General features: G+C 36.1%; 1 long non-coding RNA gene across 1 annotated transcript in view; it reads right to left on the bottom strand.

Moving 5' to 3' along the window:
• LOC129626962 (uncharacterized) overlaps positions 1-20576 on the bottom strand; it is a 62231-nt gene that overhangs the window by 18324 nt on the left and 23331 nt on the right. Inside the window, exon 3 of the long non-coding RNA XR_008702337.1 lies at positions 337-388. This is a non-coding gene — a long non-coding RNA (uncharacterized LOC129626962). The remainder of the gene's footprint in view (positions 1-336; positions 389-20576) is intronic.

The raw sequence follows: 20576 nt of genomic DNA, 5'->3' as shown, positions 1-20576 counted from the left end.
TCAGACACGACTGAACGACTTCACTTTCACTTTTCACTTTCATGCATTGGAGAAGGAAATGGCAACCCACTCCAGTGCTCTTGCCTGGAGAATCCCAGGGATGGGGGAGCCTGGTGGGCTGCCGTCTATGGGGTCACACAGAGTCGGACACGACTGAAGTGACTTAGCATAGCATAGCAAAGTTATTTGAAAAATAACAAATGAATAAACATGTTTTAAAAAGACTGTGAAACACACTAGGGGGTAAAGCTACACAGCATTGTCCCAACAACCAAAATGACAGAATGGCTATAAGTTATTTGTTCTTCCTCAACAATGTACCTCTTCACTACTCACTTCTCACGTAGTCAGTATCTTTTCTTACATTCTTAATCCATGCAGCATACTGCTATTTGGAGCAAAGAAAAAGGAAAACAAAAATTACTGACAACCCCACCACACAGAGATAATGACTATTGACATTTGAGAATATGTCATTTCACTTTTTGAATATCAAGATTATACTGTCAATATTTGATTTTAGTTTTATTGTTAGACGATTTGTGTATGCTTTATTTAAACTTTCTAATCCTCAAAATTTTTTAAACATACAGAAAAGAGTAAAAAGTCTGACACTTGTAACCATCCTCTGACTTGAGTTTTTTTGCTTCAAATTTATTTCTTTTAAAGAAACAAGCATTTTAAAGCCCGGCTTTCCGTTTTTTTCCCTCTTTTTCCCTGGAAGTAAGCAAAATCCTGAAATTGGTATACACTGCAATCATTTATGTATATAAGCTTTATAATATATATGTATATAAACAAATACATATATGTTTTGTGTTTTTCAGTTCAGTTCAGTCACTCAGTTGTGTCCCACTCTTTGCGACCCCATGAATCGCAGCACGCCAGGCCTCCCTGTCCATCACCATATCCTTTGTGCTTTTAACAGTCTCATAGATAAATATCTTGAGGAATATCATTTTGAATCTTCCTTTCTCCATTCATAGTGTTTTTGAGTTTTCTCCATGTTGATGCACATGAATCCAATACATTTCTTTAACTACGGCCCATTGTATGAATAAATCTGTTTAGCATTCTGTTTCACTTAATATTGTATCATGATTACTCTCCAAACCCTTGTGGTTTTCCCTCTCTGGAATGTTCTTGCTCCAGCTCTTTCTGGCTGGCTCTGTCTTCTCCCTTAGGTCACAGCTCAGAGAAACTTCTCAGACAACCTATCTGAAATATCTTCCATCCTAGCCCCAACCCAAACAAACATATATGAAATATATATATATAATATATATTTCATGTCACCCTGTTAATATCTTTAATATCCATTTGTTTGCTCAAGAAAATTTGAGCTAACAAGGGAACATTTCATGCAAGGATGGACAAGATAAAGGACAGAAGCAGTAAGGACCTAACAGAAGCAGAAGAGATTAAGAAAAGGTGGCAAGAATACACAGAAGAACTATACAAAAAAAGATCTTAATGACCCAGATAACCATGATGGTGTGGTCACTCACCTAGAGCTAGACATCCTGGAGTCTGACGTCAAGTGAGCCTTAGAAGCATCACTACGAACAGAGCTAGTGGAGGTGATGGAATTCCAGCTGAGTTATTTCAAATCCTAAAAGATGATGTTGTGAAAGTGCTGCAGCCAATATGCCAGCAAATTTGGAAAACTCAGCAGTGAGCGGCCACAGGACTGTTAAGAGGTCAGTTTTCATTCCAATCCCAAAGAAAGGCAATGCCAAAGAATGTTCAAACTGCTGTACTATTGTGTTCATTTCATATGCTAGTAAGGTCATGCTCAAAATCCTTCAAGCAGTATGTGAACCAGGAACTTTCAAATGTTTAGAAAAGGCAGAGGAACCAGAGATCAAATTTTCCAACTCTGTTAGCTCATGGAGAAAACAAGGGAATTCCAGAAAAACACCTATACTATTTGAAAGCCTTTGTGTGGATCATGACAAACTGTGGAAAATTCTTAAAGAAATGGGAATACCAGACCACCATACCTGCCTTCTGAGAAAGCTGTATTCAGGTCAAGAAGCAATCATTAGAACTGGACATGGAACAACTAACTGGTTTCTAGTTGGGAAACGAGTACGTCAAGGCTGTGTATTGTAACCCTGTTTATGTAACTTCTATTCAGAATAGCTCATGTGAAAAGCTAGGCTGGATCAATCACAAGTTGAAATCAAGATTACTGGGAGAAATATTAACAATGTCAGATATGCAAATGATACCACCCTAATGGCAGAAAGTGAAGAGGAATTAAAAACTTCTTGATGAAGGTGAAAGAGGAGGGTGAAAAAGCTAGCTTAAAACTCAACATTCAAAAACTTAAGATCGTGGCATCTGGTCCCATCACTTCATGATAGACAGAGGGGAAAAAATGGAAACAGTGACAGACTTTTTTGGGGTTCCAAAGTCACTGTGGATGGTGACTGCAGCCGTGAAATTAAAAGACACTTACTTTTGGAAGGAAACCTATGACAAACCTAGACAGCATATTAAAAAACAGAGACATCACTTTGCTGCTAAAGGTCCATATAGTTAATGCTATTGATTTTTCCAATAGTCATGTATGAATGTGAGAGTTGGACCATAAAGAAGACTGAGCATTCAGAGTCGATGCTTTCAAATTGTGGTGCTGGAGAAGACTCTTGAGAATCTCCTTGGATTGCAAGGAGATCAATCCAGTCAATCTTAAAGGAAATCAAACCTGAATATTCATTCAACAAAGGGCTGATGCTGAAGCTGAAGCTCCAAAACTCTGACCACCTGATGCAAAGAGGTGACTCATTGAGAAAGGCCCTGATTCTGGGAAAGATTGAAGGCAAAATGAGAAGGGAGTGGCAGAGGATGAGGTGGTTAAATAGCATCACTGGAAATGGACATTAATTTGAACTCTCTGGGAGATAGTGGAAGACAGAGGAACCTGGCATACTGTAGTCCATGGGGTCGCAAAGGGTCAGACACAACTTAGGGAAAGAACAACAACAACGACGATTCCTCCGAGAGATAGTAAGTCCCCTGGGATCAGGTACCTTGTCCCTCTTATTCACCTTTGTGAACAGGAAGCATGTCATATTAGCAGAATGCATGTCATATTAAAAGAGCTCAACTATTAATAATATTTAGAGAAGGAATGGATAAATGGCTGGATGATGGGTGGCAGGAGTGATAGATAGATTGTTGGATGCTGACTGTCATATAATTTCTGGTTCTAATTCTGTGAGGCCCCATTCTGCTATCAAAAGAAGAGGAGAACTTAAATTTCATATTGTATCCTCAGCCACATATGGGCCAATCTTCTCTAAATAGCCAAGTAGGTAAGTCTACTTTATTTTTTTTTAATTTAATTATATTTATTTTTTTTATTTATTTGTTTTTTTAATTTTATTTTATTTTTAAACTTTACATAATTGTATTAGTTTTGCCAAACATCAAAATGAATCCGCCACAGGTATACATGTGTTCCCCATCCTGAACCCTCCTCCCCCCTCCCTCCCCATACCATCCCTCTGGGTCGTCCCATTGCACCAGCCCCAAGCAAAAATAATAAACTTTCTAAGTGTTCTGGTTGCAGAATTTGAAAACTAAGTTCAGTCTTTTAAACTTCTCTTTTCAAAGTTTCAGCTCACACAGAAACTAAAATTCTGGCTATTTAGCTAGATTTCCAGAACATACTTCTTATTTTATTATCCTGAAAAATATTCAGTAAGACCATAAATAATTCATGGTTAGTTTTGTGAATTATTTATGATTTAATATAACACAGAGATAATTGTTTTTCATGTCTAAATAGAGATTTTCTAAAGTTTTGGAAATTTTAAAACATTTATATACTTATGTGTTTCTATAACTACTTTTTAAATTTTATAGAGTTGGCTTTGTAATGAAAAACTAGAAATTTTAGATAGTAATTTTAACTTTATGTAATATTTAGTATTAAGGAACACACATACATACAAACGTGCATGCTTCTGAAATAGTATAAACTATTAGTATATTGTTATAAGTGTCTGTGCGAGTGTGCTCAGTTGTGTCCAGCTCTGCAACCCCATGGACTGTAGCCTGCCAGGCTTCTCTGTCCACACAGTTTTCCAGGCAAGAATAATGAACCAGGTTGCCACTTCCTTTTCCAGGGGATCTTCCAACCCAGGGATGAAACCTGAGTCTCTTGTGTCTCCTGCATTGGCAGTTGGGTTCTTTACCAGCTGAACCACCAGGGAAGCCCCTATCACCAGGGAAGCCCCAGGTATATTGGTATACCAACATAAAAAATTTTTGTATTGTATATACATATATATAGTATAATAGATCTACAATATTGGCTTAGAATAATTTAAAAATGCGTATAATTTTCCTGAATTAAGGTAGTCACTTTTATTATTTAGATATCACCTAGATTAAAAATATTCTTCATATTTGAGGATGCTTTAAAGTGGTAAATGGAGATTCCATTGTGGCTCAGATGGTAAAGAATCTACCTGCAATGCGGGAGACCCAGGTTCAATCCCTAGATCAGGAAGATCCCCTTGAGAAGGAAATGGCTACCAACTTCAGTCTTCTTGCCTGGAGAATTCCATGGACAGAAGAGCCTGGCAGGCTACACTCCATGGGGTTGCAAAGAGCCGAACACAACTGAGTGACTAACACTTTCACTTTAAAGTGGTAAATATTTTGTAGATGTATCAATCTGTTTCAGTAAAGTATGTAACCATACTAGTTAGAATTTATTATGCACTTACTATAGGTAAAGCATAGCATTAAGCATTTCTCTTAATGTCTCATTGAGGCATCACAACAACCCTATAAGGTAGACATTACTCTCCTTTTTATTAACATATGTTAAGAAAAGAAGATTTAAAAAGATTATTTGACTCATCCAAGTAAGTGGTAGAATTAAGACATAACTAAGTCTATTTTTTAAGTTGCTACACAGTAGTAGAAATGAGAGGTGGTATATTGTTTGTTGTTCAGTCACTGTCCAACTCTTTGTGACCTCATGGACTGTAGCACACCAAGGCTTCCCTGTCCTTCACTATCTCCTGGAGTTTGCTCAAACTCATGTCCACTGAATAGTATAGAGAAAATAAAAACCACCCTTCCCATAACCTAGAGATCATGATTGTTAATGTTCTAGTTTATTTTGGTCTAGTTTTTAGATTGTATTATACATATTCTGTATTTATCTTTTATTTAATGTTATAAATATTTCCCATTTTGTTAAATATTTTTATGCTATTACTTGTTATTGAGGAACAGTGCTTTAATAATTCTCCTTCCCCAAACTGTTTCCAGTCACCACAATTCCTGACCCCTCACAACTTACTGATTAACTCAAGAGCACTTGTTTTAAGTAATTTCATTTTCCAAATCGTATGTTTTAGTTAAGGAAGAAAAATATTCAAAAAACATTGGAGTATCCAGAAAGTATTAATTGACTAATAAGGAAAAAAATGATCATATAAATGTTTTTTTTATTAACAGTTCTTCTAAAATATTAAAGTTCTTTATATGGTTTTCAACAGAATATATTGGTTATAGTTCTGAAGGTTCTTTTCACAGAATAAGCCTTCATACATATCTCCTAGAGCAGAGGTTAGTACAATAGAAATGTTTTATGCTGATCATTTTAAATGACTGAAAAAGCATTGATAGCATAGCATCAAAATCACCAAAGCAATTAAATATATATCTTAAAAGGACAGATTGGCCTTGTGCATCACAGAAGGTCACTGGCTTGATAAATCTGGCTCTCTCTCCACACCTAAGATATCTGCACCCAGACTCTGAGTCACTATAAATTTGATACAAAGTAAAACTACTCCAAGCCAAGATTGTCAGAGCATTTTGGCAAAAACATAAGGCATTGGTATCATAATAATTTTAAGAAAAGGCATTGATAAACATATCGTAAATAAAACATTTTACTGATGTATTAAATAACTCAAAAGCCTCCAGATTGTTATCTACCTATTTGTTCTTCAACTCAAAGATTTTGAAAAGTTGTCATATAGAGAAGAGATGTATATTAAATATTCTTGTCAGCATATCCTATCATCATGTCTATGGAAACAGTTTTCCATTTAAATAGCCCCTTGCACATTTTCCTTAACAACCAAGAACTTGTTCTGTATGCATAATAAAAGAGGTTTTAAAGATTTTTCTGTAAGACAATTTCATGTTGTGATTGTGTGCTGTGAAGAAAATTTAAGAGATTAGAAATTTTTATGACCTATTTTTAAACTATTTATGCTCAGCACAAATGTTCATGATTATTATAACAACTATTTAGATTCAATTATTGTCTGACCTTACTAATAAGGTCTTATTAACTGGTAAATGTGCAGAGCTTTTAGCTTATTTTCTTAATTTTTTATTAAAATAAATTTTGTTATTATTTAGCATCTGAAACTATTCATGCTCTCATTTTTTCATATGAGAGCTTTAAAAAGCAATATCAACATTGAGAAACACAACTATAAGTCTGTTTAATATTATCTTCCTGTTACAACAATGTTTTGAAACTGGTGATAAATATGTAAGTATGTTTTGGTTCTGGGATCTAATTTCCATTATAAGCAAAGCCTGAAGGATCTGGTTCACTTGTTCAGTAAAATGACATGCTGTAGGGTATAGTGATCAAATGAATTATAACTGTCTCTACAGGAATTAAAAACTGAGTCAGAGAGCTAACTGTTCTAGTTGATGATGCGTTAGTATGTATCCTTTTAATTGGTGGTATTTCTATGTCACTAATAGAGGAAATACTTCTCATTCTGACTATGCAAGTTGGCCTTGGCTTTTTTTGGGGGGAGTATAATTGCTTTACCACATTGTGTTAGTTTCTGCTGTACAACGAAGTGAATCACCTATATGTATATGTACATCCCCTCCACCTTACACTTCCTCCCACCCCCAATCCCTATCTCAATCGTCTAGGTCACCACAGAGCACTGAGCTGAGCCCTATACAGCAGGTTCTTACTAGCTATCTGTTTTATACATGGTAGTATATATATATATATATATAGCAATCCTAATCTCCCAATTCATCCCCCTGCCCCATTCCCTCCACCCCTCCCCCATATACATAGGTCTGTTCTCTACATCTGTGTCTCTATTCCTGCTGCAAATAGGATGATCTGTACCATTTTTTAGATTCCACATGTATGCATTAATATATTTGTTTTTCTGTTTCTGACTTACTTCACTCTATATGACAGACTCTAGGCCTATCCACATCTCTACAAATGACCCAATTCCATTCCTTTTTATGGCTCAGTATTCCATTTTATAAATGTACCACATCTTTATCCACTCATCTGTCTTTGGACATTTAGGTTATTTCCATTTCCTGCTATTGTAAATAGTGCTGCAATGAATATTGGGGTTTATGTGTCATTTTGAATGAAGGTTTTCTCACAATATATGCCCAGTAGTGGAGTCTCTGGGTCATATGGTAGTTCTGGTTATAGTGTTTTAAGGAACCTCCATATTGTTCTCCTCAGTGGCTCTATCAACTGATATTCCTGCATCAGTGCAGGAGGGTTCCCTTTTCTCCACACCTTTTCCAGCATTTATTCTTTGTAGATTTTTTTTTGGGGGGGGGAGGTATTTTTTTATTTTTATTTTATTTTTAAACTTTACAATATTGTATTAGTTTTGCCAAATATCGAAATGAATCTGCCACAGGTATACATGTGTTCCCCATCCTGAACCCTCCTCCCTCCTCCCTCCCCATACCATCCCTCTGGGTCGTCCCAGTGCACCAGCCCCAAGCATTTTTGATGATGCCTGTTCGGACTGGTGTGAGGTGTTATCTCATTGTAGTTTTGACTTGCATTTTTCATGGAGAAAGCAAGTGAGTTCAAGAAAAAATATCTACTGCTGCTCCACTGACTAAAACCTTTGACTATGTGAATCAATCACAACAAACTATGGAAAATTCTTAAAGAGATAGGAATACCAGACCACCTTGCCTGTCTCCTGGGAAACCTGTATGGGGTCAAGAAGCAACAATTAGAATCAGACATGGAGCAACGAACTGGTTCCAAATTGTTTCCCAGTTGTTTCCCAAATTGGTTCCAAATTGTTACACACCATAAGGCTGTGTATTGTCACCCTGCTTATTTAACTTATATGCAGAATACATCAAGTGAAATGCCAGACTGGGTGAATCAAGCTGGAATCAAAATTTCTGGGAGAAATGTCAACAACATCAGATATGCAGATTATACCACTTTAATGGTGAAAGTGAAGCGGAAAGAGAGGCTTTTGATGAGAGTGAAGGAGGAGAGTGAAAAAGCTGGCAGAAAACTCAACATTCAAAAAACGAAGATCATGGCATCTGGTCCCATCACTTCATAGCAAATAGAAGGGTAAACATTGGAAGCAGTGACAGGTTTTATTTTGGGGAGCTCCAAAACCACTGTGGACAGTCATGGGAAAAAAAAAGATGCTTGCTCCTTAGAAGGAAACCTATGACAAACCTAGACAGCATATTAAGAAGCAAAGACATCACTTTGCCAACAAAGTTCTGTGTAGTCAGTGATATGGTTTTTCCAGTACTCATGTATGGGTGTGAGAGTTGGACCATAAAGAAGGCTTGCTGCTGCTGCTGCTGCTGCTAAATCGCTTCAGTCATGTCCGACTCTGTGCGACCCCATAGACGGCAGCCCACCAGGCTTCCCCGTCCCTGGGATTCTCCAGGCAAGAACACTGGAGTGGGTTGCCATTTCCTTCTCCAATGCATGAAAGTGAAAAGTGAAAGTGAAGTCACTCAGTTGTGTCCGACTCTAGCGACCCCATGGACTGCAGCCTACCAGGCTCCTCCATCCATGGGATTTTCTAGGCAAAAGTACTGGAGTGGGGTGCCATTGCCTTCTCCTAAAGAAGGCTTAGTGCTGAAGAATTGATACTTTTGAATTGTGGTACTCAAAAAGACTACTGAGACTCCCTTGGACTGCAAGGAGATTCAGTTCAGTTCAGTTGCGTAGTCATGTCTGACTCTTTGTGACCCCATGGACTGCAGCAAGCCAGGACTCCCTGTCCATCACCAAATCCCAAGAGTTGACTCAAACTCATGTCCATTGAGTCGGTGATGCCATCCAACCATCTCATCCACTGTCGTCCCTTCTCCTCCTGCCTTCAATCTTTCCCAGCATCAGGGTCTTTTCAAATGAGTCAGTTCTTCACATTAAGTAGCCAAAGTATTGGAGTTTCAGCTTAAGTATCAGTCCTTCCAATGAATATTCAAGACTGATTTCATTTAGGATGGACTGGTTGGATCTCCTTACAGTCCAACACCACAGTTCAAAAGCATCAATTCTTCAACATTCAGCTTTCTTTATAGTCCAACTCTCACATTCATAGATGACAACTGGAAAAACCATAGCTTTGAATAGATGGACCTTTGTTGGCAAAGTAATGTCTCTGCTTTTTAATATGCTGTCTATGTTAGTCATAACTTTTCTTCCCAGGAGCAAGCATCTTTTAATTTCATGGTTGCAGTCACCATCTGCAGTGATTTTGGAGCCCCCCCAAAATAAAGTGTTTCACTGTTTTCATTGTCTCCCCATTTACTTGCCATAAAGTGATGGGACCAGATGCCATGACCTTAGGTTTCTGAATGTTGAGTTTTAACCCAACTTTTTCACTCTCCTCTTTCACTTTCATCAAGAGGCTCTTTAGTTCTTCTTCACTTTTTGCCATAAGGGTGGTGTCATCTGCATATCTGAGGTTATTAATATTTCTCCCAGCAATCTTGACTCCAGCTTGTGCTTCATCCAGCCCAGCGTTTCTCATGATGTACTCTTCATATAAGTTAAATAAGCACAGTGACAATATACAGCCTTGATGTACTACTTTCCCAATTTGGAACCAGTCTGTTGTTCCATGTCCAGTTCTAACTGTTGCTTCCTGATCTGCATACAGATTTCTCAAGAGGCAGGTCAAGTAGCCTGGTATTCCCATCTCTTGAAGAATTTTCCACAGTTTATTGTGATCCACACAATCAAAGGATTTGGCATAGTCAATAAAGCAGAAATAGATGTTTTTCTGGAACTCTCTTGCTTTTTCAGTGATCCAGCGGGTGTTGGCAATTTGATCTCTGGTTCCTCTGCCTTTTCTAAAACCAGCTTGAACATCTGGAAGTTCACGGTTCATGTATTGCTGAAGCCTGGCTTGGAGAATTTTGAGCATTACTTTACTAGCGTGTGAGATGAGTGCAATTGTGTGGTAGTTTGAGCATTCTTTCTTTGGGATTGGAATGAAAACTGACCTTTTCCAGTCCTGTGGCCACTGCTGAGTTTTCCAGATTTGCTGGCATATTGAGTGCAGCACTTTAACAGCATCATCTTTTAGGATTTGAAATAGCTCAACTGGAATTCCTTCACCTTCACTAGCTTTGTTCTTAGTGATGCTTCCTAAGGCCCACTTGACTTCTCATTCCAGGATGTCTGGCTCTTGGTGAGTGATCACACTGTCATGATTATCTGGGTCGTGAAGATCTTTTTTGTATAGTTCTTCTGTGTATTCTTCCACCTTTTCTTAACAATCCTAAAAGAAATCAACCCTGAATATTCATTGGAAGGACTGTTACTGAAGCTGAAGCTGCATTATTTTGCCCACCTCATATAAAGAGCTGACTCACTGGAAGAGACCCTGATGCTGGGAAAGATTGAAGGCAAAAGAAGAAGCGGGTGGCAGAGTATGAGATGGTTAAATAGCATCACCAACTCAATGAACATGAGCAAATGAATTTCAGCAAACTTTGGGAGAGAGTGGATGAGAGAGGAGCCTGGCATGCTGCAGTCCATGGGATCACAGAGTTAGCCATGACTTGGGAACTGAACAACAACAGCAACAATTCTGACGGTGTAAGACAATACCTCATTGTAGTTTGATTTGCATTTTTTAGATAATTAATGATGTTGAGCATCTTTTCATATGCCTTTGGCCATCTTTATGTCTTCTTTGGAGAAATGTCTTTTTAGGTGTTCTGCCCATTTTTTGACTGAGTTGTTTGTTTTTTGGATATTAAGCTCCATGAGCTGTTTGTATAGTTTGGAAATTAATCCTTTGTCCGCTGCTTCGTTTGGAATTATTTCTGTCATTCTGAGGGTTGCCTTTTCATCTTGTTTATGTTTCTTTTGCTGTGCAAAAGCTTTTAAGTTTAATTAGGTCTTATTTGTTTGTTTTTATTTTCATTACTATAGGAGATGGGTCAAAAAAGATCTTGCTGCAATTTATATGAAATAGTGTTCTGCCTATGTTTGCATCTAAGAGATAGTGAAGGACCGGGAAGCCTGATGTGCTATAGCCCATGGGGTCGCAAAGAGTTGACACACCTTAGCAACTACACAACAAAAACAAAGAGTTTTTTAGTGTCCAGTCTTACATTTAGGTCTTTAATCCATTTTGGGTTTATTTTTGTGTATAGTGTTAGGGAGTGTTTTAATTTCATTTGTTTACATGTAGCTGTCCAGTTTTCCCTACACCACTTACTGAAGAGGCTATCTTTTCTCCATTGTATATTCTTGCCTCCTTTGTCATAGATTAGGTGACCATAGGTCCATAGGTTTATCTCTGGGATTTTTATCGTATATCATTGATCTTTTCTGTTTTTTGTGCCAGTACCATACTGTCTTTGTTACTGTAGCTTTGTAGTATAGTATGAAGTCAGGGAGCCTGATTGCTCCAGGTCTCTTTTTCTTTTTCAAGATTGCTTTGGCTATGCAGGGTCTTCTGTGTTTCCATAAACATTGTAAAAATTTTTATTCTAATTCTGTGAAGAATGCCATTGGTAATTTGAGAGGGATTACACTGAATCTGTAGATTGCGTTGGGTAGTATAATCGGTTTCACAATGTTGATTCTTCCAATCCAAGAACATGGTATATCTCTCCATCTGTTTGTATCATCTTTACTTCTTTCATCATTTTTTTATAGTTTCTGAGTACAGGTCTTTTGCCTCTTTAAGTTTATTCCTAGGTATTTTATTCATTTTGTTGTGATGGTAAATAGGATTGTTTCCTTAATTTCTCATTCTGATCTTTCATTGTTAGAGTATAGGAATGCAAGAGATCTATGTGTGTTAATTTTATATCCTTCAATTTACCAAATTCATTGATTAGCTCTAGTAGTTTTCTGGTGGCATCTTTAGGATTTTCTATGTTTAGTATCATGTCATCTGCAAACAGTGACAGTTTTACTGCTTTTCCAATTTGTATTCCTTTTATTTATTCTTTTTCTTCTCTGATAGCCAAGACTAGGGCTTCCAAAATTATGTTGAATTAGAGTGGTGAAAGTGTACATCCTTGTCTTGCTCCTGATCTTGGAGTAAATGCTTCAGTTTTTTTACCTTTTAGAATGATCTTTGCTGTGGGTTTGTCATATATGGCCATTATTATATTGAGTAGATTCCCTCTATGCCCACTTGCTGGAGATTTTTAAATGTAACTTATAGGCACACAACTCAGGAGTTCAATCACTAGAATGAGGAATCAATATACTAACAAGATTGTATATTTACTGAAATAAATGCCTCTTGTTTTGTCCAAAATGTTGCCCAATTCTTCATTTACCCTTTATTTGCCAAGTATTCTTGCTTACTCAAAAATATGTTTAATGTGCTTGCTTTACCATCAGACATGAAAAATCATTTGGCTTCTGATGCCCTTCAATTTTAAGAATAGATTTCTGCTTAGTATAAAGTAAAATTTTCTAGATCATTTTGTGGACCAGTGACAGTTTTTATTTGGTTCAATCAACCTTATTTTGTTATTTAACTATAATATGTAAACCTGAAGTGAACAGGGAGGAGGAAAGATTTACTTCTTAAAATACTATCTTAATACATAACCAAAATCTTTAGGAAAGTTTTTCTCTTGATTTGATCAAGAACTATGTAAAAGACATCCCACCCTCATGATAGGAGACTGCTGGTTTCTGGGAGGTCATTTCAATGACAAAATTTGAATCAGTGAAGGGAAACTCTCACCAAAGATAAGCATCTTTGTAATTGTTTATAGAGAACTCAGAGTAATTTACTTAAGGAAAAAGGGTTGGCAGTACAACCATTGGAAATGGCTATGACTAATCATGACTATGCCAGAATTTTTATTTCTCACTCCTTAAAAAAAAAAAAAAAAAAAGAAGAAGCACTTTTCAGTAAGTGTAGAATTTAGATTGTTTGATTTAGGGTTTGGGGAGAAGTTTTTCCATCATATTTGTCTTTTGCTCTCCTGAATGAGCTCTACAGATGTGCCCTGGAAATCTAAGTGGCTCCTTATCTGATAATGCCTGAAATTATATGAGTGGGGTACAAGTTGAATTTTTTGCATAATAATCAGAGACAACATTTCTGATTACAATACTATATTTCAGAAATTCCTCCTTTTTTGCACAGGTTGAAAATACACATTTGTTACACAATTGGGTGCTTTCTGTACTTGTGACCTAATCCAGATGCTTCCTGAATAGGGAACTACAACTTCTTTCCCAACTCAATTTATCCTTGTCAGTTAAAGAAAACAAAATGTCAAGGAGTCTCAAGAAAGAAATAGTAAGTCACATTTTGTTGTCTTTGGTTCTGTTTAAGGGTAATTTTCTCAGAAAGATATAGAATCATAATGCTTTTCTGGAGGACAGAAGACACTTCGTGTCATCTAGTTGGATTTTAGTTTGTTTCTAGTTTGTTTCGCACTTCTTTTCATAGCCACTGAATGGCCAGAAATGTTGTGCTTTAATTCTACTTGTTCTTTGGCAAAACTAATACAATTATGTAAAGTTTAAAAATAAAATAAAATTTAAAAAAAACAACAACAACAAAAAAATTCTACTTGTTATTGTTGAAATGAGATTTACTCTATGATGAAGACATTTGTTTTTCAAGTATGTCCTTGGGAAATTTAAGTTCTCTTACCTGGAATTGGCTTTCAGGACAAGCAGAATCTCTATCAGCCACTCTAGAAAGGTGCTGTAACAAATAATACCCAGTGTCTAAATTAGAGCCATCAGGGTCTGAAGCAATGCCCTTGACCCTTTCTCTCTGAGGTTGCAGAGATGGCTAGGGATATTAGGGAAGCTCCTCATGTAACACTTTAAAATTTTTAAAATGGCAGGTTGATAGATGTCACTTACATTGAGGAATTAGATTCCATGAGTTTTTATCTGTTTTATTCATAGCTGTATCCTCTGGGTCTAGAATAGTGCCTACTACATAGAATATCTAATTAATATTTCTAAAATCTTTCCAAAACCTGATGCCCCAGTGCAAAAGCTGACTTTTCCTTATGTTCCCAAGCAGATAAGATCCACTGTTTAATAGTATACCATCAACCATTTTATATCTATCATCTAATTTTTCCTTTCAAAAACCCTTAGGAAAAAATTTCATTATCCTAGTTTAAAAATAACAAGACTAATGATAATTTTTTTTTTTTTACAAAAGAGAATGCTAGTGTTAGGTACTGAATGTTTGTGTCCCCCATCCCCAAATTCATAACTCCCCAATGTGATGGTATTAGGAGGTGGGGCCTTTAAAAATTAATTGGGGTTAGATGAGGTCCTGCAGCTGGAGCCCTCATGAATGGCATTAGTACCTTTTAAGAATCACAAGAGAGCTTGCTTCCCCTCTCTGCTCTCAATCAAGGCTACAAGAACTCAGCAGTCTGCAACTCAAGAGAGAGCCTTCACCAGAACTCATCAGGGCTGGCACTCTGATCTCAGACTTCCAACCCCTAGAACTCTGAGAAGTTTCCGTTGCTTATAAGCCACCCAGTCAATGGTACTTTGTTACAGCAGCCTCAACTGAGTAATTTGCCCAGATTTCACGGACTAAATGGCAGAGTCGAAATTATAAGCAATAGAGGGCCTGTAGGAAAGACTGTCCGCTTGGTCATTTCTTCCCACTTCATTGTCTCATGTGCAAATCAAGGGCAATAATTCAGGCTCTTTAATGAAGTGTATCTAAAGTCAGCTGAACCAACCAAGATCACTCACTGATGAGTTCTGGTGAAGGCTCCACAAACAAAGGATTAATCCCTCATCAATGATTATCTGCAGAAATATTTATGGAAAACTTTTTATTCAGATATAGAAAAATATTCATAGTTTTTAAAAACAGAAGTTTGACATTTCTGTTGACTACATAATCCATTCAGTTGATTCAAAGTTCAAAAATTATAAAATAATGCATTAGTGTTCGTTAGCCAATCTGAGCATTAAACCCAAAAATGCATAAGTTTTGAGGTGTAATATACAACATTTTTTTTATTCTTTTCTATGTATTCTACAATTTCTGTTTGGATATTCTCTTGACCCAAGAGTTTGAAGATAAAGTTTTAATATTTTCTTTCTTGACTGCTCCCCTCACTTTTTTTTTTTAAAGATTTTCTTCTTTCTATCCAGGCAATTGTCATGAATTATAAAATAGTCATTAAAATCACTCACTGTAAATCTCTTCTACTTTTCTTACATTTCCTATGCTGTGTTTTTGACACTGAATATTGATTCTATGTTATTTTATGCACAGGTATTCATAACTATCATGGAGTATACATTTTAGCATTAAAATGTACCATTCTTTATTTAATGCTTTGAGGTCTGAGTTCAATTTGCCAGATAGTAAAATTACAACCCCTGTTTTCTTGTTTTCACTGGCTTGGACTATGTTTACTAATTGTTTTATTTTCAGCCTTTATGACTCATTTGTTTTAGGTGTGGCTTTTGTATACAACATAAAATAGGGCTTTAATATGTGATCTGATCTGAAAGCTTTTTCTTTTAATAAGTGAGTTTAGTCATTATTGACATAATTATAGTCTGTCATTTTTTATTCATTTACTTCTCTGGTTTCTATTAATTTCTTACTGCATGCAATTTCCTTTCTTCTTCCTTTCTTTCTCCTCTACCATCTGATTTTTACCAACTATGTTATCTTAGTATTTAAGTTTGTGGTCCTAACTATATTTGATTCATTTGTCACTTTGACACCTCCCACCACCATTATTTAAAATGAGGAGAAATAATTCATTAAATTATTCTTTAATTAATTCTTCTTTCCACCTTCCACTTCTAATTTTTGTTGTAACACTTTCTACATCATCCAAGTATACAACACTCTGTTCTGTCGTCCTAATCCCCACTCTTAGTTCAGTATTTTACACAGATGAAGTTAAAGATTCAGTGCTCGTCAGCAGCACTCATATTCATTTTATACTTTCCATTTGTCTAATTGCAGTTCTTTATGAGAATCCTCAAGAAGTCTCATAGAAACAACATTCTCTAAGAATATCTGATGTTTAATGTGTCAAAATGTTGCCTTATACTGAACATCAGTTTTAAGAAGTATAAAATCTTTCATCATGCTTCGTTTCTTTGACATTTTTTTGTTGAATTTCCTTCACATTCTCTTAGTTTGGCTTTCACTGTTGAGAAGTCTGAGAACAGCCTGATGCTTTCCTTCCTTAGAGGTAATTACATTTTGCTTTACTCCTTGAGGTTTTCTTTCTTTGTCTTCAAAATTCAGCTTACTTACTTCATTATAATTCTATGCTGTCTTTCCTAGCTCACTTTCCCCAGGACGTGATGTGTATTTGTGTAGATTCAAAGTTTTTTTTTAACTTCAAGAAAGTAAGTTGTAAATATTTTGCTACTGACCCCTTGTTTTGTTTTTATCAATTGGAAATTGCAAAGTCATTCTTTCCCTGTCCTCTATATCTCCTCTTTTTTCTCTAACTCTTCTTTGTTTTTTTTCTTCATCACCATTTCATATTTTTTTTTTTTACTTTACAATATTGTATTGGTTTTGCCATACATCAACATGCATCCACCACAGGTATACACGTGTTCCCCATCCTGAACCCCCCTCCCACCTCCCTCCCCATATAATCCCTCTGGGTCATTCCAGTGCACCAGCCCCAAGCTTCCTGTAACCACTTGTAAAAGAATGAAACTAGAACACTTTCTAACACCATACACAAACATAAACTCAAAATGGATTAAAGATCTAAACATAAGACCAGAAACTATAAAACTCTTAGAGGAGAACATATTTTATACTTTGTTTTCAACAGTGTTTCCTTACAAACAACAACTGAAAGATATAAAGTGAAGTGAAAGTCACTCAGTCATGTCTGACTCTTTGCAATCCCATTGACTACAGTCCATGGAATTCTCCAGGCCAGAATACTGGAGTGGGTAGCTTTCCCTTCTCCAGGGTATCTTCCCAACCCTGGGATTGAACCCAGGTCTCCTGCATTGTGGGCAGATTCTTTATCAGCTGAGCCACAAGGAAAGCCTGATATCAGGAAGATGTAAATGGAGATACAAATATGGGGGATAAAAGAAATACAGATAAAATATAAATAACAATACAAATATGAATATTAGCATAGATGTTTTTAATAGTCTCTCTTGTCTGTTCTCCCTTGTTTTTCTTCTATTGTAACTATCATTTCTCTGATATTTTTTTTTTCACATAGTTCCTGAGTTTTGCCAGCTCACATTTCATTTCTTTCCATTATCTCATCATCTCCTCCCAGAGCTCTTGCATTTTTGCCCAGTGCTCTTGTTTCATGGAAGCAATTTCTTCATCATGTGTTTTTAATTCACTTTGCAATTTTTTTCCTGTGAGAGACCTAAATCTGCTATTTATTTTTCCTGTCACTCCTCCTTCTCCTCCTTCTCTTTTTCTTGCTCTCCTCCTCCATCTTATATTTTTTTGTTGTTGCTGTTTGATAAGGGAAACAAAATTGGACTGATTAACATGCTTTCATCACTAATCCATGAATGGATGTCTTTTATTTTTGATTGTTTATTTGTTTTTATTCATATTAATAATAGAACTGAAATATTGAATAAATCAACAAATGTTTGTAGTTTCCTCATTCTGTCTCCCACCCTCATAGAAAGTAATCACTATCCTGTAACTTAGCTTTATCATACTCTGTCTTTCCAAAATATAATTCTGTCACATATATGTTATGTGTGATACATGTATATATGTTTAAATACATATAATACAAGTACACATATTTCTAAAATATATATTGTTTGATTTTCTTTTCAACTTTATAAAAGCCAATTAAACATGTGGGATATGATATTTGGAGAGATATTTATACTTATTATTGGTCAGGAAAATAAAGATCAAGACTATAATGACATCATGTTTTATACCCATTCTGTTCACAAAAATTATGAGATAATATTATGTCTTTGAGAACTTTTCTAAACAAAATCTTTTTCTCTTCTTTTTTCTCTGGTGTAGCAAGTTTTTATACAGGCTATTCTATTTTTATCACTCACTTTTGAGCAAAGTAGGTTTTAATTCCTGAGATTAATTGTTTACAGAAAAAAATTAGTATGGGTGTGAGCTATGTTCCTAGACAGCTGAGGTTTTTGTTTTTTTGCTTTTTCCCAAAATCCAGATGTTTTGATTATGAACTAGTCCTTAATTTTTCCCAACAAGTGAGTCTTGACTTAGACTTACTCTCTATATTTGTCAGAATTAAACTAAGTCCAGGAAACTCCTGGCACTAGCTGGTTTATCTTGTTTTTGCTACCCTACACTAGGATTTTAGGATTTCATTTCAGGTAATACCTCTCACCTTCAAAGTTTATCCACCTTTAAAGATATTTTTTGAGGCTATAATGGAGCAATAGTAAATGGGTTTCTCCTCCATCTAACATCACTTAAAGTGTAGACAAAACATATAACAGTTGTTAGACACTGATCCATGAAAGAGTGGAAACAAATAAGACAATCTCTACAATTCCTGAAATAGCTAGAGTTAGCGGGGCAACCACCTGAGAAGAGAAAGTATCACAGAAGGGAAAAAAAGCTCAATACTGATCAGTGTGTTTGTGAGGAAAGCTACTGGAGCCCAAGTTATTAAAACATCAAATGGAGCAGGAAGGAAAATCCCTGGAGTTCAAACAGGGCCAGGAGTAGTCAGTCCATGTCTCTACCAGGTAGAAAAGAAAAATCTTGGTATTCATGTGATACCATGTAGGGTACTGAAGAGGATTTTTTTCAGTAGTAGAAAAAAAAATGAGTTCTAAAATAACTTCTCTTCTGCTCCTGCCAAAAAAAAATTTAAAAGTAAAAGACTCAAAGAATAAAACTGTTTCTAGTTTACTTATATCCATGAACACAGTTTAAGAACACTTTGAAGAATGTGAACAGCCAAAAGAAAATTTACAATGTCTGGCATCCAATAAATAAGTATCAGGGATATAGGGAAGCAAGCTTTAAGATTCATAAAAGGTGAAAAAAATGCAATCAATTGAAACAATTTAGAATTGACAGATGATGGGATTAATAAGCAAAAATATAAAATAAAAGTTTTACTTTGCAAATATTTCAAATATTTACTTTGCAAATATTTCAGAACATAGAATATTAATATATTAAGAACACTGTGGGTATAAAAGAAGATCCAAAATGTAATTTTAGAGATAGAGAGTACAATGTCTAAGATAAGACTTTACATGATGAGACTAATAGCAGATTAGACATTTCTGAAAGTCTAATAAAGTTAATTTAAGGCCTTCTAATAGAAACTATTCAAATTGAAACATAGAATGAAAAAAGACTAAGTACATCAGTGAGTTCTGGGATAACTTTAAGCAGCCGTATGTAAGTTTAACTGAAGTCTCAAAGAAGGGGAGAATGGGACAGGATAGAAAAATATTTGAGGAAATGATGGCCTAAACCTTCCACATTTGATAAGCACTATAAACCCACAGATCCAAGAAATCTTAAGATAGCAAGCAAAAGAAGCTTAAAGAAAACAACACTAAGTGACATACAAAAATTGCTTACAAGAGGTAAAGAGAAAAAAATCTTAAAAGACTCCAGGTGAAAAAAAATACACTTCATATAGAAGAACAAAGATGAAAATAATAGATTTTTCTTCAGAACACAAGCCCCAAAACAGTAGAACAACAACTTTAAAGTACTAAAAGGAGAACACTGTCAACCTAGAATCCTAAATTCAGTCAAATTGCCTTTTTAAAATCTAGGGAAATCTTTCAGTTCAGTTCAGTCACTCAGTTGTGTCCGACTCTTTGTGACCCCATGAATCACAGCACGCCAGGCCTGCCTGTCCATCACCAACTCCCGGAGTTCACTCAAACTCATGTCCATCAAGTTGTGATGCCATCCAGCTATCTCATCCTTTGTCGTCCCCTTCTCCTCCTGCCCCCATCCCTCTGAGTATCAAGGTCTTTTCCAATGAGTCAACTCTTCGCATGAGATGGCCAAAGTATTGGGGTTTCGGCTTCAGCATCAGTCCTTCCAATGAACACCCAGGACTGATCTCCTTTAGGATGGACTGGTGGGATCTCCTTGTAGACCAAGGGACTCTCAAGAGTCTTCTCCAACACCACAGTTCAAAAGCATCAATTCTTCAGCACTCAGCTTTCTTCACAGTCCAACTCTCATGTCCATATATGACCACTGGAAAAACCATAGCCTTGACTAGATGGACCTTTGTTGGCAAAGTAATATCTCTGCTTTTCAATATACTATCTAGGTTGGTCATAATTTTCCTTCAAAGTAAGCGTC

The sequence above is a fragment of the Bubalus kerabau genome, chromosome 14 (assembly GCF_029407905.1).
Source record: "Bubalus kerabau isolate K-KA32 ecotype Philippines breed swamp buffalo chromosome 14, PCC_UOA_SB_1v2, whole genome shotgun sequence".
Taxonomy (NCBI): domain Eukaryota; kingdom Metazoa; phylum Chordata; class Mammalia; order Artiodactyla; family Bovidae; genus Bubalus; species Bubalus kerabau.
Note: the sequence above shows the minus strand (reverse complement) of the source record. Positions and strands in the feature narration are given on the sequence as shown.